General features: G+C 41.0%; 1 protein-coding gene across 2 annotated transcripts in view; it reads left to right on the top strand.

Moving 5' to 3' along the window:
• Positions 1-24,393, top strand: part of PIEZO2 (piezo type mechanosensitive ion channel component 2) — a 483,849-nt gene that overhangs the window by 111,365 nt on the left and 348,091 nt on the right. For both annotated transcript variants that reach the window (XM_087756833.1, XM_087756825.1), the window contains exon 3: positions 23,374-23,535. The gene's annotated coding sequence lies outside the window, so the exon portion shown is untranslated. The remainder of the gene's footprint in view (positions 1-23,373; positions 23,536-24,393) is intronic.

Below are 24,393 nucleotides of genomic sequence, written 5' to 3'. Positions count from 1 at the left end.
ATATGCACTACCTTAATCCATGCTCGAATAATAGTAATCCTACATTTTAAAATCTGCTTGAGCCCAATGCAAGGCTGTTTGTTTTCTTCCACTTAAGGTTCTCCTAGATATCTTTTTCTTCCAGGATGCTAATAATGAGGAATTCTGTCTTTTACCTAGGATTTAATATCAGGATGCTTGCACTATTAGAAATGCTGTCAGTGGGATCTCTTACTCAGTGGCATCCCCCATGATTTGGCTTAGTAGAACCGCCATAGACTCAGCAGGAATGTGATTTATTTTGAGTGTTTCTCCAGAATATAGTTATTTTTGTATGGTTCCCCTACTCACATAGGAAAAGTTCTTGCTTTTATAAACGGGGAAAAGCTAAATGGCAACTCAGACCACTACAATTTATGTTAATGTTTAATGAGTGCAGCATAATTCACCCCTGAAAATGAAATTCTGCCACAGATTTCCATGGGACCCTGAACAATTTATTTAACTTTTATTTGCCTCAGTTTCTAAATTTCAAAGGTAGACATCTACAAACAATGTATTACTTATTTAAAACATGTTTTAAAAAATGGACTGGGGAAAATTTCAGGAAACAAAATTATTGTAATGTCTCTCCAAGCAGTCATTACTTGTACGAAGCAAGCACTGTAATACTAGACATGTCATGCCTGAATTCTAAAGAGATTTAACCAGTCCCAGGTTTTAGCTTTCAGTACGACTTGCATAGAGACTAGCTTTTAAAGTCCCTTGGTTTCAGTACCTTTCAAGAATTTCCTACAAGTAGCTCTTTCCATATTTTTGTGCAGAGTTTTTTTGTGAAACATTTCCATTTTGTATGATGGGGGAAACACATTCATTGTTAAAAATACCAAATCACAGACTGCCACCTCTGCTAGCAACAGGAAAGTCTGAGGTTGTTCATTTTGCATCCTGTGCACAAAGATTAGAAATATTCAAACCAAAATTGGACCCAAAGATAATTAGGGCAGAGAGAACTGGGTGTATCTTCATTAGTATTTGAGTCTGCATCAGGGGTGTGCTGCTGAAGCAAAATTTCCTGATTTTCCCTGCTTTGGTTGCAAAGCAGTCCCAGAGTGCTTGGACCAGACTCTGTTTAGATGAAAGCAAATCAGCAAATGTACTCTGGGAGCACAAATCGTGTACTCCACCTGCTCATAAGGGCTCAGTCCATGGGACTGGAGTCAACCTAGTCTGTGGTAATACTCCCAAAGTGAATGGAGGATCAAAATCGTGTCCTCAGCACCAGCCGCTTGACTCCACTGACCCGTTGCCATTAGGCCTCACTGGTTGTCCTCCAGGGCTTCTCCACCCTCCCCATGGTCCAGGACCCCATTTCAGCTCCCCAGGGCCACCAGTCCCTGCCTCAGCAATGCCACAGCAGGGCTGGTCTCCAGCTCCCCACAGCCTTGCCCTGCCCAGCCACGGGCCCTGCCGAGCCGAACCCACCCGCAGGCCCATGGCCCGGCCCGGCCTTGGCCCATGCCGGTCCCCAGGGAGGTGCCTGATGCCCAGGGCTGGGGCTGACCCAGTACCCCTGGTTGCCCTGCTCCTGGCTGGGGTGGTGGGATGGGCCGCGGCTGCCAGGCCCTGCCCTGCTGCCCCTTGGGGTCCCATGGGGTGCTTTCAGGTCGCTTGGATGAGTGTCCGGTGTGCAGTCCTGCCAGGTAGTATCTTTGTTCTTGGAATTTCTTTTGTTTGTCTATGGTCACAATTTAAAGCTCCCACGCTTCAACCAGTCTGTGTGGGGGCCTGTGTCATGAGTGCACACTATGTTAGGTGAGTAATATAGATCCTGCAGGAGCTTGCACGCAGACCCAGCCATCTCCAACATGTTCAAAATATTCAGTGTATCCTTGTCACGATTGCTGTTTGCTGTTTATTTAGTGTCTAAAACAGAGGCATGTAGATCAAAATCAAGAGCAACATTTCCAAAGGAAAGAGAAGTACCACAGGTGTGATTGGATATATACTCATGTAGGCATGCATGACAGGATAATGCAAGATTGCATTAATATCATGTTTTAAATTCATTAAGGACACCTTCCTCCAGGTAAACTGTACCTCAGTTGTTGCTGCTATGTTCTTTTAGCTCAGTTTCATGAGCTAAAGTACTGTGAGGCTCATATATGCCAAAAGCAGGTCAGATTAATCTATTCCCTAAAATTCGCTGCCTGTGTTGTACAGGTGGGAGCCACGATAACCATTATCAAGTATGTGAGGTCTGCATCTGAAGTTCGGGGTGGAGCTAATGGCCTAGTCCTGCCTGACAAGTTGGTGGAGGAGAAGCTTTACCGTACGGATGTAGTACATTGATTTACAGGGTGAAAGCGAAGTGGGATCACATAGGAACTAACCACATGTACACGTGGCCACATTCATTTTGTCATGTAGTCGCTTTTGTAAGAGGCCTGTGCTGACCTTAGTGACCCCTGCTTGTGTAGTGCTGGTTCTGTATACTACTAGGTACCCTTTAAAAATCATTAGCTGATTATTATTAAATACTGGAGCTGCTGCGACACAGCTGGGTAGCCTGCCCTGCTGGCAGAGGCATGTCATCACACGGAGAGGGCATGAAATGTCTGTAGGAGCAACATACTCAGGAATGAGCACCTGAAATGTCTGTCCTTTGGGTCTTTTCTTGCAGTTTTGGTTTCCATATATAGAAAATGAGAGAGTTGAGAAGCTGTCAGGGCAAGATATTCTGTTCTGCATTCCTCTGAAGAGGAAAGCATGAACTCACCGGAGCTCAGCACTGGCAGTGTCTTCTGGAGCTGTTACTGCCCCAGATTTTGGGGCAGGCAGGATGGAAAGAAATGGGAGTAGTGAGACGGGGTGAGGGCAGTGCAGCGCTCCTGTAGCTGTGCTGCCACTTCCCACATTTGATGTGCTCTCCTCAGAGCAGCACAACCCCTTCCCTGTCTCTAGATGAGCTCAGACTGCTCCTAATGCCTACTAAAATAAAATGAATTACAATTTACTAATTGTAGAGATGTATTTGGAAACTGGCATCTGATGACATATCCCTCTCCATATATGAGTGCTGCTTTTTAACCGGCTTCCTACCCAGTTCTCTGCTTATATGTTGTCACAGCAAGGTGTGAATATTTTGGAGCAGTGACATAGATTGCTTTCTACACATTATGAATGATTTTTTGGATATAAAATAACATGGTATTGAAGACATAAGGCATACGAAATGGATTGTAAGAGGTGGATTGGAACAGAAAAGGTGTTGTAGGGTGGCTGCATACACTATGGTGTCTCTGAAGCTGCATCATGATACAAGAAGGCTCAGTGTGCGATTGCTTGACTGAATCACAGAGAAAAGGGAAAACCCACATGTTTAACCTCTGTGTTAAGAGGCATGTTCTTCTTTAAATGTTGAATGCTTTTTCCTTTTGTTGCTTCCCTAAAATGATTTATTTTTAACCGTTCTGAATTTTTGTAGGCCTCTAAATTCAAATCTAAAGTAGCATTTTTTCTAAGATTTTAGACTTTGGTTAACTGTTGGACTGGTTAACGGTTGGACTTGATGATCTTAAGGGTCTTTTCCAACCTTAACGATTCTATGATTCTATGATTCTATGACTGTAAACACCTGCAGAATATTTATTTACTCATTTTGTTTGAAGTTCATTAATTTGATATAATACCTTGCCCAATCTACTGCACTGTCACAATCATCCTGGGGTTTGCTGTTAGAAGCAGGGGAACGTTTCTCAAGGATTGTGACTACATTAAGAGAAAAGTAAACTTCATTGCCTCAGGGGTTTGCCTGGTGTTGAGTATGTATGAAATAGGATAAAGACCCTTCTTTAAAGCTTGATTTCTTTTCCAGAAAAGACTTGAATTGTATGCCTTGTAACTACAGCCACTGCTTGATTCCTTCTTAAGGTTCTAGATATGCTTGTTTTTTATTTCACCTTTAATCTGAATTTCTGACAACAGCTGGAGCACCCTGAAATAGAGACTTGCATTATGATGATTCACCTTAACAAGGAAATTAGATCTTCTGATTATTGTTCTAGTTCACAATGCCTTTTCTAGCAATGTGTCCTCTAATCCTTCATAAAGTTGTTTCAGCTGATGTATTTATAGTTTATTTGAAATAATTGTCCTATTTTTAAAGTATACAATTTATGCTAATCTCCAAGATATTTCAGGGAAAAAGAGGTGATACAGACAGAGCATGAGTTTGAACTGTTGCATTTAGATATGAAATTTCACAAAAATGAAAATTGCCAAGTAAAACATCTTGTGCCTCCCTAGGCAGGATTCAGTCAGGGTGTGCATTCTTCAACAGCTGACATAACTCAGGTCAGGATTGCCGCAATGCCCTGCACAGCAAGAAAGGAGACCACCTGAAAGGCTGCCTTTTTTCATCTAGTGTGTAGACAGCTATGTCTACTATGTCCAACTTTAAAAAACCCTACTCTGTTAAAAAAAATAGTGAAATATTTATGAGCAAAAGGATAAAAGGGGACGATCCTGGAGTGCTAGGTATATACAGACACGTGAAAAAGAAAGAAGCAGTAGTTAGTGCTAAGCTTGCTTACTGTTGTGTGTCTGGTTTGGTGCAGCAGTTCAACCTCTCCATTCTAGCATTTCAGCTGGACGCCTGCTCTGAGAAAAGCCCTATAATAAAGCCAACATTAAGAGTGTGGTGCTGTACAACACCTCTCCAGCAAAACATGTGTCAGTGTCTCTTCAAAGTTATGACTTGGGAAATGTGCAGAGCACTTCCACGTGCAGCAATGGATGAAGGAATGCAATGATTTTAGCTCCTTGTTCTCAGCTGCTATCTGTTGTGTTTGAACTTGAATTTGGATTAACTCCTTTGGAGCAGCTTTGGCTAATAAGCTTTGGCAGTAATATAAAAAGACTGGTGCACATCTGGCTATCTTTTATGTTGTTTGTACTATACACTCGAAAAATCAGAATATATCCACCTACGTACACAGGAGCAAATACTTACTTGTGTCCAAGAGAAGTACTTATTTCTTTTGGTCTATAATATAAGGACATATTCTACCTATTTCTAAATTATCTTCAGAAATAACATTTAATCTTTGAGTCACAGCAAGACAATGTCAGACATCAGGCATGACATCAGAGCTCTTGTGCCTGATAGTGCCAGGATAGTGCCTTCAATCCAAAATTACTTTTTCTACCTGGTGACCTGAAAGGTAACAGGACAGTGGTGCTGGGGGAATCCTCGAAAGTCCAGAATAAATGCAACTCCTGACAGTGAGCACCAGATGACAGTGAGCACCAGTACTCTTTGCTGGATAAAAAACTGGCTGGATGGCCAGGCCCAAAGAGTTGTGGTGAATGGAGTTAAATCCAGTTGGTGGCCGGTCACAAGCAGTGCTCCCCAGGGCTCAGTACTGTGGGCAGTTCTGCTTAATGCTTTTATCAATGATCCGGATGAGGGGATCAAGTGCACCCTCAGTAAATTTGCAGGCAACACCGAGTTGGGCAGGAGTGTTGATCTGCTGGAGGATAGGAAGGCTCTACAGAGGGATCTAGACAGGCTGGATCGATGGGCCAAGGCCAACTGTATGAGGTTCAACAAGGCTCAGTGCCAAGTCCTGCACTTGGGTCACAACAACGCCATGCAATGCTACAGGCTTGGGGAAGAGAGGTTAGAGAGCTGCCTGGTGGAAAAGGACCTGGGGGTGTTGGTTGACAGCCGCCTGAATATGAGCTGGCCAGGTGGCCAAGAAGGCCAACAGCATCCTGGCTTGCATCAGAAATCTTGTGGCCAGCAGGACTAGGGAAGTGATTTTCCCCCTGTACTCGGCACTGGTGAGGCTGCACCTTGAATACTGTGTTCAGTATTGGGCCCCTCACTACAAGAAGGGCATTGAGGTGCCGGAGAAGGGTGCGTGTCCAAAGAAGGGTAGTGAAGCTGATGAAGGGTCTCAAGCACAAGTCTTATGAGGAGCGGCTGAGGGAGCTGGGGTTGTTCAGTCTGGAGAAGAGGAGGCTGAAGGGAGACCTTATCGCTCTCTACAGCTACCTGAAAGGAGGTTGTAGTGAGGTGGGGGTCGGTCTCTTCTCCCAAGTAACAAGCAATAGGACGAGAGGAAATGGCCTCAAGTTGCACCAGGGGAAGTTTAGGTTGGATATTATTATAGAATCATAGAATCATAGAATACCAGGTTGGAAGGGACCTCAAGGATCATCTGGTCCAACCTTTCTAGCACAATCTAGATGAGATGGCCCAGCACCATGTCCAGCTGAGTCTTAAACGTGTTCAGCGTAGGGGAGTCAACCACTTCCCTGGGGAGATTACTCCAATGATTGACTGTTCTCATTGTGAAACATTTACCTCTCGTGTCCAATTGGAATCTCCCTGGGAGTAACTTGTACCCATTACCCCTTGTCCTCACCATGTGACTCCTTGTAAAAAGGGAGTCTCCATCTTCTTTGTAGCTTCCCTTTAAGTACTGGTACACGGTGATGAGATCACCTCTAAGCCTCCTTTTCTCAAGGCTGAACAAGCCCAGCTCTCTCAGCCTATCCCCATATGGCAGGCTTCCCAGACCCTTGATCATCTTGGTGGCCCTTCTCTGGACCCTCTCCAGCCTCTCCACATCTTTTTTGCATAACGGGGACCAGAACTGTACACAGTATTCCAGGTGTGGCCTGACAAGCGCTGAGTAGAGAGGGATAATGACTTCTTTATCTCTGCTGGTGATGCCTTTTTTGATGTAACCCAGCATCCTATTGGCCTTCTTGGCCGCAGCAGCACACTGCTCGCTCATATTGAGCTTCATGTCCACCAGGACCCCAAGGTCCCTTTCCACAGAGCTGCTCTCCAGCCATGTGGATCCCAGTCTGAGCTGCACTCCTGGATTATGTTTTCCCAGGTGCAAGACCTTACACTTGTCTTTGTTAAACTTCATAAGGTTCTTGTTAGCCCACTCTTCCAACCTATCCAGATCTTCCTGTAGTGTGGCTCTCCCTTCCAGAGTGTCTACTTCCCCACTCAATTTGGTATCATCAGCAAACTTCATCAGTGTACGTTTGACCCATCATCCAGATCACTTATGAAGATATTGAATAGCATTGGGCCCAATATCCATCCCTGGGGGTCCCCACTTGTGACGGGTTGCCAGTTTGAAAAAGAGCTATTTACCACCACCCTTTGGGTGTGGCCCGTCAGCCAATTCTTCACCCACTGCACAGACCACTTTTCCAGGCATCAATTTCTCCAGGAGGAGGCCGTGGGGAACCGTATCAAAATCCTTGGGGAAGTCCAAGTAGACAATGTCGACCGCTCGCCCCATGTCAACTGAGCAGGTAACTTTTTCATAGAAGGCCACCAGATTTGTCAGGCACAATCTGCCCCTGGTGAAGCTGTGTTGGCTTTTCCCAATCACATGCTTCATTTGACTCGTGATGGCCCCCAGGAGGATCCGTTCCATGACTTTGCCAGGGATTGAAGTAAGACTGATGGGCCTTTAATTACCTGGATCCTCCCTTGAGCCCTTCTTGTAGATAGGGGTAACATTTGCCTTCCTCCAGTCCTCTCGGACATCCCTCGATCTCCACGACTTCTCAAAGATTATAGAGAGTGGCCCCGCAATGACATCAGACAGCTCTCTCAACACCCTCGGGTGGATGGCGTCAGGGCCCATCGATTTGTAGGGGTCAAGCTCCTGTAATAATTCACATACTAACTCCTTCATCACTGATGGTGGGTCTATGTTTGGATCCTCCTGGATTTTTGTTCCCAACGCCTGGGATCCCAACAGTGTTGGTAAAGACAGAGGTGAAGAAGGTGTTGAGAACCTCTGCCTTTTCAGCATTGTTGGTGACTGATTCACTCCTACTGTTTAACAGTGGGCCTATGTTTTCCTTCTGTTTCTGCTTGCAACTTACATACCTGAGGAACCCTTTCTTGTTATTTTTGATGTCTCTGGCCAGTTCCAATTCAAGCTGAGCTTTTGCCTTTCTAACTGCATCTCTGCACATTCTGGCAATTTTTTTCTAGGGGATAAACTGGTTTTGTGCTTCGAAGAGAGCATTCTTGAAGAACTCCCAGCACTCACTGGCTCCTTTATCCTCCATGGAAGCTTCCCACAGAATCCCTCCCAACTGAGTTCTGAGCGAGCTGAAGTTTTCTCTTCTAAAATCTAGAACCCTTGTCTTCGTGCGAACCTTCAGTGTGCTCAGCTGGATCCCGAACTCCACAATATTGTGATCACTGCAGCCAAGGTTGTTACTGACCAAGATATTACAAAGCAGGTTTTCTTGGTTTGTGAATAGCAGGTCCAGCAGTGCCTCCTTCCTGGTTGGCACATCTAATATTTGTAAGAGGAAACAGTCCTCCAAGCATTCCAGGAACTTGATGGATGAGATGCGAGCTGTTGTATTGTTCTTCCAGTAAATGTCTGGGTAGTTGAAGTCACCCATGAGAACCAGGTTCTGTTGACCAGAAGCTTGCTTAAGTGACCCAAATATCGCTTCATCGGCTTTATCGTCATGGTTTGGAGGTTGGTAGCAGATGCCCACTGTAAGGTCCTGCTTGGAGATGACCCCTCTGATTTTAACCCAGAGGCATTCAATAGAGCACTCACAATCACCATAGTTGACTTTGATACATTCGAGGTTTTCCTTAATATAGAATGCGACTCCTCCACCTCTTTTTCCCTGACTGTCTTTGCGAAACAGCCTATAACCGTCCGTCGCGATTCCCCAGTCATGTGAGTTGTCCCACCATGTCTCAGTTACTCCTATGATATCATAACCTTCTGACTGGGCACGGAGCTCCAGTTCCTCCTGTTTGTTTCCCAGACTGTGTGCATTTGTATACATACACTTGAGGTGGTTCCTCCTCTAGTACACATCTTGGGAGACAGCTAAGGAACACCCGTAGCCGCTCTGGTTGGCCTGACTTACTCCCTAGTTGGATGTGGTGGCATGAACATTTCTGTTTTGGACCCCACCCCCCGAGTCCTTCAGTTTAAAGCCCGCCTCACCAAGTTAGCCAGCCTGTTGCTAAAGATTGCCTTGCCCCTTCTAGACAGGTGGATTCCATCCCTCCCTAGCATTTTATAGTCATCGAAGAATGCCTCATTGTCATAAAAGCCCAAACGCTCATGACGGCACCAGCCACGTAGCCAGGAGTTGATATGCGTTATGCACCTATTTCTGGCTACCCCCTTCCCTCAAACTGGCAAGATGGAGGAAAAGATAACGTGGGCACCAAAGTTTTTCACTAGCACCCCCAGGGCTTGAAAGTCTTCCTTGATTTTATCCAGGTTTCGGCTTTCAGTGTCATTCATGCCTACACGAAGTAGTAACAACAGATAGTAATCTGTTTTCTTGATGAGTTGTGGCACCCTCTCGGCCACATCTCGAACCTTAGCTCCTGGAAGGCAGCATACCTCTCGTGACTCCCTGTCAGGTCAGCAGATGGGTGCCTCAGTACCATTAGGAAAAATCTCTTCACTGAAAGGGTAGTCAGGCATTGGAACAGGCTGCCCAGGGAAGTGATTAAGTCCCCATCCCTGGAGGTATTTAAAAGACGTGCAAATGTGGTGCTTAGGGACATGGTTTAGTGGTGGACTTGGCAATGTTGTTAGGTTTATGGTTGGACTCAATGATCTTAAAGGTCTTTTCCAACCTAAATGATTCTATGAATGGATGAATTTTGATGAATACATCAAAATGCATTCCAGAGACACCTTTTCAGTATAACATTGAGAAAACAGTGAAAAGAACATGACAAAAAAGAAAAATGAAGTAGAAGGAAGACTGCAATTTATGTTGGAGAGTACAAGATTATAGAAAATCAGAAAGTTCAGTTATAGGTGAGATGCACAGTTTCTGTTTAAATAAGCTATATAGTAGCATAAGATTGCCTCTTTCCATTTTACTAGGAGCAGGTAGACCTAGTAAAGAAAAGGATTCCTGCAGTTAAGAGGCCTGGATAACATGCCCTCCCTAGCTTGTGTTAATGACAGAAAGACATTTTAAGTACGAGAGATGTATGGAAGTTTGTATTGTAGTCTTGCTTTGCACTTTTAGAATGTATCTATGCTTTATAATGATTAATGACATAAGCTTTAGAACATACTTAAGAAGGAAATGATGTGTTTCTCTATGCACCTGACTGGAATATTTATAGCAGATTGTTTTGACAAGTCAGTATTTTTCTACAGAAATGCATCCTTTTTGAAAAGTTCACCAGGTAGGATTAGCATGGGATGTTTCAGGGATAGAGAGATGCCTTGCTCTGAAGAGATTCTCCCCCTGGATTGGACAGCCACACTGCCCTGCTTTCCTGATCTGAACCTTATGCTTTGGACTCTCATATCACAGGACGGTATGCTCACCACAAGACTTTTAGGATGCAGATGTCTCTCAGACTTTTCTTTTTTTTTTTTGAGCTATTCCTATTCTTTGGAGCAGAGACCTGACAGAATCACAGAGTGCCTGAGGTTGAGAGACACCTCTGGAGATCATCCATACAAATCTCCTGTTTCAAAGTAGGGCCAGCTAGGGCAGGTTGCTCTGGGCTGTGCCCAGTTGGGTTTTGAATATCTCCAAGGATGGAGACTCCACAACCTCCCTGTCTAGAGAAGGAGGCATTCTGTTCCAGAGTTCAATCACCCTTATGTTTAAGTGGAATTTCTTGTATTTTAGTCTGTGCCCATTGCCTTTTGTTCTGTCACTGGGCACCACTGAGGAGAGTCTGACTCCATCTTCTTTATTCCCTCCCATCAGGTATTGTGCACATTTATAAGATCCCCCTGAGCCCTTCCTTCTCCAAGATGAAGAGTCCTAGCTCTCTCAATCCTTTCCAAACCCTTAATAGTCTTTGACATGCTCCAAACCCTTAACAGTCTTTGTGGCCTTTTGCTGGACTTACTTCAGTATGTCCATGTCTCTCATGTACTGGGGATCCCAAAACTAGACACAGCACTCCAGGTGTGCCTCACCGGAGCCAAGTAGAGGGGAAGGTTCACCTCACTTGGCTTGCTGGCAATGCTCATCCTAACGCAGCCTAGGAGACTGTTGGCCGCCTTAGCCACAAGGGCACATAGCTGGCTCATGGTCACCTTGCTGGTCACTGGGATCCCCAGGTCTTTTCTGCAAAGCTGCTTTCCAGCCAGTAATCCCCAGTCTGTGCTGGTGCATGGGGTGATTACTTCCAGGGTGCAGGACTTCACACTTGCCTTTGTTGAGCTTTATGAGGCAAACTTCTTGTTTGCCCATTTTTCCAGCCTGTCAAGGTCTCTCCCAGTGGCAGCACAACTCTAGTGTAGCATCAGCCACTCCTCCCAGCTTCTGTCTGTCGTGCCACACACCTTATTCCCTGGGATCAAGCAGCCAGGGTCTCTTCTGCAAAGAGCTCCAGCTGGAGAGGCCGCGAGGCTTGTCCTGGTGGGGGTAAGGTTCTAAGAAGAAGTTCTGCAGTACCTGCAAAGAGATGCTTGAGTACTATGAAGGATGCTATTGCTTTTCATATCAAAATAACATTTTTTTGTGTCTGAAGGTGCAAGGAAATATTGCCATTCATTTTCATTTTAAAGAACGGTAACAGGGAAAGAATTAAATAAAACAATTGAAGGCTCTTTAAACTGGACTGTTTCAACCTAGACCAGAATGTTTTTTTTTCAAGAAATGGTTTGTATTGTATTCAATTTGCTAAAAAAGATCTGGAGGATTATTGTTATTTCCAGCACAAGGAGTATCTCAATTAACCCAAACATCAAGAGCCCTAAATAGGTAGACAGAAAACTTTTACTAGCTGGAGAGGTAAATGAGAAAGCAAAGGAGCCATCATGTTAAAGGTCATAAAGCAGAAAGGTAATTCTGACAGCAGCATTTTGAATGGATTTGGGGAAGCCAGCTTAATACTGGGAAACAAGGCTAACACCTGGAAGACACAACAGTTGGGATGTGAGGTGAGTAGTGACTGGATAAATCTCATCAGGGAGAACAGACTGTATTTGGAGATAATTCAAAGGGAAACTAGCAAGACTTGAAAACAGCCCAGATGTGAGAGACTTTGGAGAAAGTGAAGTCCAAAAATCATCTAGGAGAAAAACCAGGTGTCTTCTGATTTTACTGCCTGCACTCTATCAGCAAAAGGTTTGCATTAATACTGTGAAAAAAGTGGTTTTAAGATTTTGCTTGGAAATGGCCTTATAACCTCAACATCAATAGTTAAGGGAAGGTTCTTAACAGTGAATTTGGGTGGTTTTTTTTTTTTTTACTTTCAAGCTCTTACGGTGATATTTTACACTTGAGTTTTTGAAGTCAATTATATTGGGTTATAACTTATACGAAATGACATGGCTGTGGTTGCTACTTCCAAAGAATGACTAAGTCATAACATAGTTCAACCAGAGGTGCACAAGTGAAATGGATTTTGAAATCAAAATACCCTGTTAAATGAATAGCTCAGATCTTAACTACTCTAAATCATTGCCGTTCCATGGCAGTCAGTATATTTACATAGATTTATTCTTGTGGAGGATTTGTCCTGTGTTTGAGTTGCTAAAATTTAATGTAGGGCCAAAATCTTCTTTTAGGCTCAGTGGGGCTTACAGACATCCATCCTCCTGTGTTGGTAGCTGTCCAGCTATGCCAAGTTATGCGAGTCCTGAGAGAACGCCTCCTGGGAGCTACTTGGTGTACAAAGACACAGCTGTGGTTGATGCCCTTTCACAGGTTGTAATTTATTAATTGGATGACTGCTATTTAGGAAGACTTGGACAAGTTTCATTCTTCCTCCTCCCCTTCCCTCCCACACCATCCTTTGGGTGTACATCCCCGTAAGACCACAGTTAATGAACGTTAGAAGGATGCTGTATAAAAAAGACATGCACGTACCTCTGAACATAGTTAATAAGTAATGTTCTGGTAAGTAACACTCTAGGAATCTTAGCACCATTCCTAAGTTTTGTAAAACAAATCATGCTGTATGAAAAAAAAATCTTTCAGTGTGCAACTTTTTCCAAATTGCATGGATTATTGTTCATAGCTTGCTCTGGCATCAGCTTTGCAAAAAGGAGTCGTGAAGAAGGAGGGAAGGGGATTTCTTATCCTTTCCTCTGTGTGATGACAAGAAAAATTTCATCTGTAAGTTTCACAAAGTCCTCATTCATGTAAATTTTCTGTTGGATTTAATCTGCTGTCGCCATTGACTTTTATGAGAAATTTTCGATGAGCCAAGAACTTCTAGGTTTAGACACTAGAGAGATTTGGTTTTGTTTTTGAAGACAAGAGAGAATTTGTCAGGGTATGACTGACTCTCTAGATTTATGTTACTAACAGATAATTCAGTTTATAAAATATGTTTATGGAAGAACATCATTACTGATGCAATCCATTGTGAATTAGACTTTTCCAAATTTCTGAGTAAGCAAATACACGCAGTGTAAGTGCAAAAATCAGCTAATATATTTTGTGCATTGATTTTGACAATTACAGACCTGTTTTAATTATTTATTATCCTTCATGTATTAATAAATGTTCTGTGGTGTATTTTATAAATAAAATGAAATCTCAGTATTATGTCAGCTCACCACAGACTCCTGTATTAAATCTTTGCTGAAAGGTGGGGAAAGACATTCAATGTTTATACAGATCCTACAGTACAGCCACTGTATTCCACAGTATTAATTTGCCCACTTTCAGTCTGAATTGATTTCTTACGCAGTCTGGAGTATCTGGAGGTGCCACAGCAGTTCTCTTGCCTGCATATTAAATGTGCAACTTCATTTCCTCTTGAATTGGCAACACAAGCATTTTTTTTTCTTCTCTAGGGTTTGACCCTTTATAGAGATATTTCATTTAAAAGTGCTTTTGGCATAATTACAATTGCCAGGGAGTGGTAAGGGCAGGCACAAAGGAGGATGAGCTGGGAGCAAAGGGCAACCCAGATGCAGGGGATCTCACCAAGACGGCACAATCCCACAGCATCAGAGCAAGACAGTGACAGGTCCTGTGGACGGTCAGCAATCATCAGACAAGATGAGGTGATGAACCTGGGACGGGGTTCATCCAGGGAGAGCAGTAAGTAACAGCAGGAGACAGAGCTAGAGACAGAGCTTGGGACTGTCACTGCTGTGGTGTAGCTCAGGCAGGGACCAGCCGCCCAGGGCTAAGCTGAAACTGGGCTCCTGGACCAAGAGGCAGCAGGTATGTGCGCAGGGGTCCCAGGTTAGGCTGACCTGGGCCATTAACGCGCATTGGTGCATGCAAGGCCTTGACACAAATATTGGGACTGACCTATTTTATACAAAAATGAGGTCCAAGGAAAATTTGAACTAGGTGGGGTTTTTTCAGCCTGTTTTTAAACAAACAGTTGTATGAATGCTCCCAATGAGCATGACTTCATCAGTCCATATGTACATACACCCATATGATAAACTGCGCTTTCTGGGCCCGATCCAAGACCCATGGAGAAGCAACAGAAAGCCCTCTATTTGTTTCTATGATCTTTTGATAAGACCTCCATTGACCATACCAGTTATTTCAGAACTAAGGGACTGGTGCCACGTGATGTCAGTTGAATGGCTGTCTTTCTGCAGATTCAGGAAGGAGTTTGGTAGTGCTGTGTTGTGTGAGCTTTTATACATGCTGGTAAAAAAGGCCTTTCCCTGTATCAGACTGTGCCTCTATTATTTTGTCTGAAGATCACAGAATCCCACATTGCTCTTTCCTTCTGGCACTGCCTTGCGCACTGGTGTGCAGCATCTTCATCCTCCTCCTGTGCTATTCTGTTGTGCTAGCCAGCCTCTTCCTGCCCAGTTTCTCTCTAGCCTGCTGCCAGGCTGCTGCCAGGCTTCTGGACAAAGCTTCGTGCGGGAAAAATGTCAAAATTGTGCTTCCTCCTCTTGGCTGTGTCAACAAATTGTTTTTGTGCCAGTAATTTTTTTCAGTTCTTTCTGATCTGACATGGTCGGAAGTGTGTCAGCTGAGCACGGGCAGCTCTTCGTAATGTCTCCCTATGCATGTCTTCACAGTTCAGCCTTTTCCAGGTTTGTGTCATCACTGTTTAAAAGCAGGACTGTGAGTATACACATTTTGAGCAGGACCTCTGTGTCCAGAGAACAAAGATTAAGTTGTTGATGGATGTCTCTTCATCTTGAAAGTTTTGGCACTCGGATACCTGCTTATTCTGTTCCACTAAAACTGAAAAATGCTGGGAGGTAGATGATTGCCATTTGTGCTGCTGAAACTGGGTAGCACAGGTTTCCTATGACCAGTGCTGAAGTTTTTACCTCTTCATCAGGTTTTTTTTTTAGCAGTCTTAGTCTTTAGCAATTAGTCTAACAGCCACTGGTAGATTTTTTTTTTTATTAGCTTCTCTACCTTTGATGAATATAAGTCCAACTTCTGTCTTTCAACAGAGTCCTTTCTTCCCTTTTCCTCCTTAAGTACATTTTCATCAGTTTTGGGGCAACATTGTCTCTGTTATTATAAGACGACGATTCTTAGAAATATATTTCACACTATTCATTGATTACTGAGTAGCAGATGTTAATTTTAGAAACATAATGTAGCCTCAAAGTTAATGGAGCATCAAAATATTGTACACTTAGTGCTAGACTTGCCCTTCAGATGAGCAACTTTGATATCTTAATGGCACACACAGATTGATTTCGCAGGTTGCATATGTAGCTAGTCTAGGTATGCAGTATCCATTGATGGCTAATCTAAGAAGTCAATTTTATACCACACCACCTGCCCAGCAATTCTGATATAAGTGAATGACAAAGGGATCTTGGGCAGCTCTGTACATTTTGTGTTCTTATTCATTGGGGCAATTCTGTTTTTTTTTTTTATTTTTCAGTTACTATGATCCATTTCTCCAGCCCTCCATGAACTCTCAGTGCTTCTCTATTTTGAAATCTTTGTTTATAAACATTTTTTCCAATAATTTCGATTACTCATGTTTACCCAACACGGTATGGATTTTTAGTCTCCTTTATGGTCAAACTGTAAAAGCAGTCAGTGCTTTTAGCTAGCTGACTTACTCAGAAGTGTTTTAAGTTATGAGATATTATCTTGTCTCTTTTATATCACAAGGGACAGAGAACACTTGTCCTCTGGTCACTGGAACCTGTGTACACTGGACATAGTGCCAAGTTCTCAAGGTTTTGAATCAGGATGCAAGCACAGGGATCTTTTCTTTGTATGTTACCTCATGTGCTAACAAATGTTTAAAAGCTGAGCTCAGTAGGTTTTCCTTAATTAAAATGGGTTTAGGAGCTTATTAAACTACCTAACTTTGTCACTATGTTTCCATTCTTATGGTCATTGGGATGCCACAGAGGAAAACTTATGCTTTCCAGATGGATAAAACTAACAATGCTGCAATAAGAACATGCTTTCTTTGGTTTTTTTTTGTTTTTTTTCCCCTGTATTACAGAAAACTAGTGAGAATTAAAAGTGAAGTCAATCTATTTTACAGACAAAAATTCACATGTCTCCAGGGAAGACTCTATGCAAGTAGCATATGGAGAAAAAGAGCTTTAAGAAGTATAAAGTTCTCCTTCTCCTTTGTGACAATATATTGCCTTTTTTTTGTGTGTGTGTCCAGAAATGTAGTATGAGAGGCACTTTGTTATATCTTTTGCAACAATATCTTCAGTACAGTGTAGAGGAAGATGGAGATATTTGCACTTACTTATTTATTTTTGATATCTAATTGATCTGAATGTCTGTAAGAACATTGCCTTAAATCTTTCTAAACAGGGAGCACTTGAACTCATCCATCTCCCCTCCTTTCCTCCTGATTGCCTTTCCCACCCCTAGAAAAAAAGAAAGCAAGTTTGTAGGGATCCCAGGCATAGCAGGTCAGTATTGTGCAAGACACGTTCCAAAAGCTACGACCTGTCTTAGTGGTAGATGACACAGAACCTGATGAGAACAAGTTGATGGAAAAACTATTTCATTATGATTGCAAAGAATTTTTATTCTGATCATATCTATACTTGATCCTTTTCCAGTACATAGAAGTAGACAAGATGATTTCTTGAGGATTTTTTTCTAGACCTATTCTCCTAAGGTCCTATACATTTACAATAGGGCTTGATGGAACCGTTCAGATGAAAAACACGACCAACAAACATTTCACTGAAAAACACAGTTTTCACAAGATATAAATGTTTTTGTATGGTATTTTGGATATTTCCTGTCTTCAGTGTCATTTAAATGGAATTGGCCTAAGCTGAAACATTTTAGTTCCTTGATATGGATTAATTTTTTTTGTTTTAAGTTATTTATTTCAACATCATCTATCCAGAGACAAAACAAAATAAGAATCTCTTTGCTGGAAAAATTGCCTGTAATCTTGGTACTGAAGCAGAGGGGATTTTCCCTTTCTTTCATCATCTTCCAAACTGAATTCCAGGCAAGCTTCTGCAGTCTCTTTTTCTCTGTCACGAACTCATAGAAATTCATGTGTAACACACAGTAAGAAAATGCCACATACATACAGTTTCTTTGAGGGGGGAGATAGACAACATGAAGCAAATGTGACCCTTGCTCAGTAGGATTCAGACTATCTATGGGTGAGTATCTAGGTCACACAAGGTAACTCAGGCTGCCCGAGGTGGGCAGGGAATCACAGAATCATAGAATCGTAAAATGGTTTGGGTTGCAAGGGACCTTTAAAGGTCATCTAGTCCAAACCCCCTGCAATAAGCAGGGGCATTTTCAACTAGATCAGGTTGCTGAGAGCCCTGTCCAACCTGACTTTGAATGTTTCCAGGGATGGGGCATCTACCACCTCTCTGGGAAACCCGTTCCAGTGTTTCACTACCCTCATTGTAAAAAATTTCTTCCTTGTATCTATTCTGAATCTACCCTCTTTTAGTTTAAAACCATTACCTCTTGTCTTATCACAGTAAGGTATCCCTGAAGCTTTCCTTTCTCCAGGCTGAACAACCCCAACACTCTCAGCCTTTCCTCATAGCAGAGGTGTTCCATCCCTCTGATCATTTTTGTGGCCCTCCTCTGGACCCTCTCCAACAGGTCCATGTCTTTCTTGTACTGAGGACCCCAGAGCTGGATGCAGTACTCCAGGTGGGGTCTCACCAGAGCAGAGTAGAGGGGCAGAATTACCTCCCTTGACCTGCTGGCGTAAGAAGTAAAGAGAGAATTTTATGTGCCTCTTAAAGATGATACAGAGCAGCCTTGTGCTGAGCATAAGGGATGCTAGTCACTTAAATGTGGCTCTGGAGGTCAGACATCAGACTCAGGACTGCTCATTAGCTACTGCCACTTCCTTGGGATGCCAAACCCTGAAGAGCTGTGTCAACCCCTTGCAAAGAGGCCTCTTGACTGAGGAATTCAGCTACTCTCTTCAGATAGACGGCATTCAAAGCCACAGCTAAAAATTGCCTTCCTGATGTCTGATTAAAATCCTGAGATAAATCTATCACCACTGTTTATTTATTGACTTTAGTAAGTCTAGCTGGTGTCCGCAATTGTCTCTTTACAAAATCAGAGGCCACAATAAACTATGCTGGATAGGATTCAGTTTGGGATTAAGGCCTTCAAATTTAAATGCCTTCCTGGATGTACCCATGTGTGTGCCATGGTGTCTAGGCTGCCCTAGCTAAAGGAAGGTCTAGTTATACAGTTGGGAAGCCTGGAAACAGAGATTTTGCATGTTCTACACCTGTGGCTGTCCAGGTCAGTCACCCTTGGGCTTAGAGAAATTTAAATGTCAACCTTACTTCTGAGGTTCACAGTTTCTAACTTAGAAAAAATAGAAAAATTTACTGTAGCCTTATGCTATTAAACTCCTCAGATATTAACAGAATCTGTAACCCCTACCTACACAAAAGATCGGTATAACATGCATTTAACAATACTGTTAATGAGTGTTTGAATTTAGCATGATTGTTCTGAAAGTGAAAGAACACCACATGTGCGATTGCTCCACTACAAGAGATTTTTATGTTAAATTAGAAATTACTGTACAGTTTGATGCAGAAAATGTCGTTCCCTAAGAATGATATTGTACTGACAGAAAGTGGCATGAAATCATCTTTCTCTTAGAGAATAGGTTCTTTGGGTCTACTAGACAATACCCGTGAACTGAATATTCTGGATTTTAACCCATGTATGTGAAATTGATTAAATATGTAAATAAATAAACCACACTGTTTGAAAATCAAATAATGCTACCAGAAACCTGTTCGTTTGGGAGTGCTGGTCAAGTTTTTTTTTGTCCTGTTTTATGCAAAGAGCTTAAATATCTTCAGGATAGCACACTCAATGTTATAAAATTATGAATAATGTGTTCATTGTTTCTTTCAGTCAGCCACTGACACATCTTGTTACTAAGATGGGTTGATATTAATAAAATACAGCACTTACAACTAAGTGAGGTACATAGAATTCTGTGCATCTGTGCTTATATAGCTTAAGTGATAAAAAATTGTCACCTTCATTGGGTCACCTGAATGTAATTGTATGAGATTATGAGACATGACATTATCAACCACAATGAAGATGCAAACATATTCTGCAAAAACATTCATCTAGTTAAAATAGATTTGCATCCTTTTAAAATCTGCAGCTGTTGTGGCATATTGGTCGGCTGTCACAACATGAGCTTTATTTCCTAGCTATTAGGGAGAACCAACACTCTCTTACATGATTTAAATTAGTTGCTCAGAGAGAGAATGACTTGCTTATCCCTTCCATTCATTTTCACTCTAGGCTATACATTTACATTGACATGGCCTTTGAGATGGTAAAATGAAACAGAGAATATTTTTTCCTTAATGGAAAAAACCCTGAAAAATGTTTTTGTTATTTCTGCTAAAATTGCTCCAAGGTAAATAATGCTAGTTTTTAATCATTGTAAATAAAGGCATATTTTTTTCATTGATACTTGGAAGTTTTCCTGATGAATTGTTTTTGAAGAAAGAATAAGCTTTCTGGAAAAAATTAATTTTTAAGTTAGTGTTAGCCTAGGGCGAAGTCTAAAGGAATTAGCAGGACTCCTAAAACTCCACCACTTGCTTTGAGACAAATTAAAGATATTTTTTGTTTATTCTCAGCTAGTGATGGCCATGCAGAAAATGGCGAAGTAAAATAGAAATTGCTTTCCATGTGAATTCTGCAGTGGTACTTTCAGCTGCAAAACATTCTAAGCTCTTGCAGTACAATTCGAAGAACATTCTGGGGTGATTTGAGGAAGTCAGAAAACATCACGATGACATCACTTCACTCAACCTAGAGAATTTTGTTATGAGTGTAGAATAAAACTTCAAAAGAAGTCTTAGTAACAAAAATACGCCTGGGGTTCCTTTTGGTTTCTTCTTATTCCTGTAGAGAGAAATAGGTATGGAGGAGAGACTTGTCATATAAAAGTTTTTTGTTGTCAGCAGAGTTGTTTAACATACTCTGTGATTGCTGATCTGATCTATTACACTTTCGTGCACCCACTGGAATGGATCTTTATTTCCTATAAAAAATACACATGCATACCTGTGGAATGCACTCAAGAACTCCCAGGGTTTTTTTTCCTTTGACACGTCTGGAATCTATAACTTTAGCTATAACATGGTGCACTTTCTAGCAGTCACTGAGGTACCATAATTCAATTTCATTTTTAGTCACTTTTTGGAGCTGACCTGTACTTTTCAGTTAAGAGCTAATTTTAATCAAATTCGTTTTTCACTTTGCAGAAACATTTCCAATATTACCTAGCTTGACTGCACTTTAATCCCATTATGTCACATTTCCAATTTTTATATTAGCTCCTCTGTACGGATGTAGACAATAAAGTACCAAAAGAACTATACTCCAGAGTGCAGTTTCATTTAAGATCTTTTTATTTGCAGTAAAATATGCAATATTTAGGAAATTCAAATAATCAGTTAAACTGTACTGAGTTTTCACCATTTCAAAGACTGTCTGGGAGATAACTGTGTATTTTCCTTGGAATAAAATGTTGAGCAAGAAGACTTCATATTTTTGCATGGGTGCACAAAAGCACAACAAGATTATTTTGAAAAGAACTGGAAAGTAGGTAACGTTCTTCTGAAAAGGCTGCACATGTACTTCAGGAGTTGGAAAACACTAGCATATTCAGTACAGAATGTTCATCACCTAGTGTATCTCAAGATACCAGATGTGAGGAGGAGACACACAGATAGTTAAATGCAATGGCATTTCAGTTCTAGAAGCTAGGATTACAACTTTGCTTAGGCCCAAAGACAACTCCTCATTATGCCTTTGATCACGGCTTTACAGTCATACCGGCAGACCATTTACATGTGACGGTGAGAAATAGAAGATTTGGCATGTGGAATGTCAGTAGTTAAGTGAAGCACCATGTATAAATCAAACACTAATATATCTGCTTAACATTAATTGACTTTTAAAGCACTGGATTTTAAAGACCTGGATTGTCTCTGGGGTTTTTTTAATGTCATAATGAAGGTCTTCATAGACTTTCACTGGAGCTGCTCTGCCATCACAATTGCATCATCATACAGGCTAGGCTTGCACTGAGTTACAGTGCTACAGTGATATCATATTGCAATGGTATATTCTCATGTTCACTTTAGTTTAGCATGAGATCTTTCCTGTAGCATAAAAATGGGTTTAAACTAAATAAAATATCCCATTACTATATACCAGTAGGGAAGTTGTGTGTTATAAATCCTAAGTAAATAAATTTTAAACACTTTATCAAATTGTCTATCTTAAAAGTTAGTCAGAAGCACTTACTGAAATATGATCTGTTAGCAGAAACACTGTAATTTAAAAAACAATATGCAATCTTCAGAATTTTGCCCAAACATTATTTTGTGCTAGATGAGACATTAGAAAAAGCTTATAAGTAAAGCATTTGCTCAGCATTGCTGCCACAGAGAACAGAATCACCAAAATGCTGACAGATACTTCAGCAGCCAGTCCCTTTTTAAAATGTTTTGATCAGGACGTGGGTCATGCCTGTGGCATATACTGAAATAATGTGCATAATGCAGAGCGGATAATTCATATCATCTCCAATTACATTTTAAAATGCTTTTTTTTTTGAAACACAGAATGCCCTTTTACTCAATATCTCATGGCTTTGCTCTGACATGTTGCACAAATGGGCCAGGACCCAAATACTGGATCCAAACATGTGGAAATTTTGGACCCAGAACTACCTCATAGTTACACATAGACCCTTCTCTCCCTCATACACTGAAATGAAGCAGCTGTGAAGAAACCCTGAGCTTTGAGGGATAAAATAGAGTTGTTTGTGATTTAATTGAATTGGAATCTATATCTAGCCTGTATTTAAACTCTAATTGATCTAATGTCAATACACATCCACATAAACCCATTTTTTTTAACTCTTCTCTTGAGTTAATGCCACAGCAAAATGTATGGTACATTTTCAATTTTCCATTTGAAACTTATCTTAGCATGCAGTGATACTTAACAGTATCACAGATACTTGATAGTGATGTCTAATTAAAGCTGCAAAACAAAAGTAGCACTGAATTTTCATTTTGAAAACTGAGGTCTTTCGAGTCCTTTCCGTATTAATGTTATTTTGACATTACCATAAGAAGTTATGATTGTTACCATATAGAAGCAGTTAGTCAAACTCCTACTACTTCACGTGGTTTCATGAATATTTGCTTGGCATAGGACTAACTGTTTAGTGTATATATTTTCATCTTATGTGGAGGATTTGTGATGTGATTGCAACCAATTCTGCTAGTTTTAGTAAGAATTTTATGCACTGCATACATAGCATAAAGCTCTCTTGCCCTAGTAATTAAAGCTTATTTAGCTATCTAGTTTTATTATTTGAAGTTTTGACATTCTGGACATTTACCACAATACTTCAGCTTTTGTAATTTTTTTTCCTTAAGGTTTTAGGTTGGCAGATAATATCATATTTCCAAAACAATTTTCAGCGTAAAACTGAGCAAATAGACTATAAACAATGTGTTGCTGCTAGACCAGAGACCAGCTAAGGAAGCTGTAGTTTGAGCTAGAGATTTCTTTTAAGGTTTAAATTTGAAGCAGGGATAGATACAGATTCTCATGAAATGTGACAAGTATATAATTGTTTATGAGCACAGTATTTGTTTTGCTTCTTAGATTATAACAGCAAAAAGAGATTTATCTTTTTCTAATACACGAAGAATTTCCTCTCAGAAGTCTAGAGGTGTAAATATTTGTTCTTTTGGGAGAAAAAGGAAAAAAAAAACACTTTTGTAAAAAAATCTGGAAAAAGTAAGAAAGTTGTCTCTGTAATTTTTCTTTTTGCTTTTTACATATTTTGTTCTGATATGAATGGCAGTTTCAAATGAGTGAAGCTTACCTTTCTGCCTTGCTCTTCTGTTTCAGATGCCAACACGCAATCAAGACATGGAATGTATTTTCTTTCCAAGTCAGAGACCTGTGATACTTGAATCAAATTCTTCAGAAGTATCATCCCGAGTAAATATTCACAAAATACTCTTGAAGAAACTATAGTCCCTTCTTCAGGAGTTTCATCACTATGAGAAGGTAGATATTTGAGAAGTGTGCTCATGGTCATACAATTTCTTATTATTCCTTGGAATTAAGCTCTACTCTTGTCATGTTTTAAATTATTTAAATTAATTAAACTCTACTCTTCTCATTCTTTTTCAAAATAATGCAAATCAATGAGAAAGGGGGTTCTCTTTTTGCAGGAGATGATAGTTATGGTTGTCAGAGTACCCATCAACCAATGAAAAGAAAGAAAAATGTCAGATAATTATTTTTTGTGAAGTATGCAGGAACATATACATCAGGTCTGGGTATTTCTTGATGAATACTGGTGAAAATGCAATTTAAACAGTACTCTAATTTTTGCTCTCCTAGGCAATTTATAATGAAATATATTTACAATTTATGAAGTGAATACAACATTCTCTAAAAGTAATTTCCAGTCTGACATTGATAAAAAGCTTGAAGGAGTTGGGCTGGTTTTTTTTTTCCTTTTTTACTTGATTAAATTGTAAAAGTAATGGAGCGATGTGAGGTCAGAGATGTAAGAAAAGATCTGTGTTCGTGGCATCCATTGAAATCACAAGTGCATAGAAACGGTGGCTGATATTCTAACCACAAGCTCACAGCTTATACAGAAGCAGTAGTACAGAAAGTAAATCCGTGTAGACTGTACCAGGTAACAACACACCTGAAAAGATTTTAAAAGATTAACTTAACTATCAACAGTAATTTAGTGCCTGAATTTAAGACAAATTTGTTTGAGAAAGAGAGAAGAAAACAGATCTTCAGCATTTTCCTGCACTTTGATGAAAACGTAGCTTTTTTTAGGAGTTTGGGATTTCTAATGCAGACAACATGTGTCTCCTAGCTGGATAGAAATGAACCCAGCAT

This window comes from Nipponia nippon, unplaced genomic scaffold, assembly GCF_047370975.1.
Source record: "Nipponia nippon isolate SJK-2023a ecotype South Korea unplaced genomic scaffold, ASM4737097v1 scaffold_1, whole genome shotgun sequence".
NCBI lineage: Eukaryota > Metazoa > Chordata > Aves > Pelecaniformes > Threskiornithidae > Nipponia > Nipponia nippon.
Note: the sequence above shows the minus strand (reverse complement) of the source record. Positions and strands in the feature narration are given on the sequence as shown.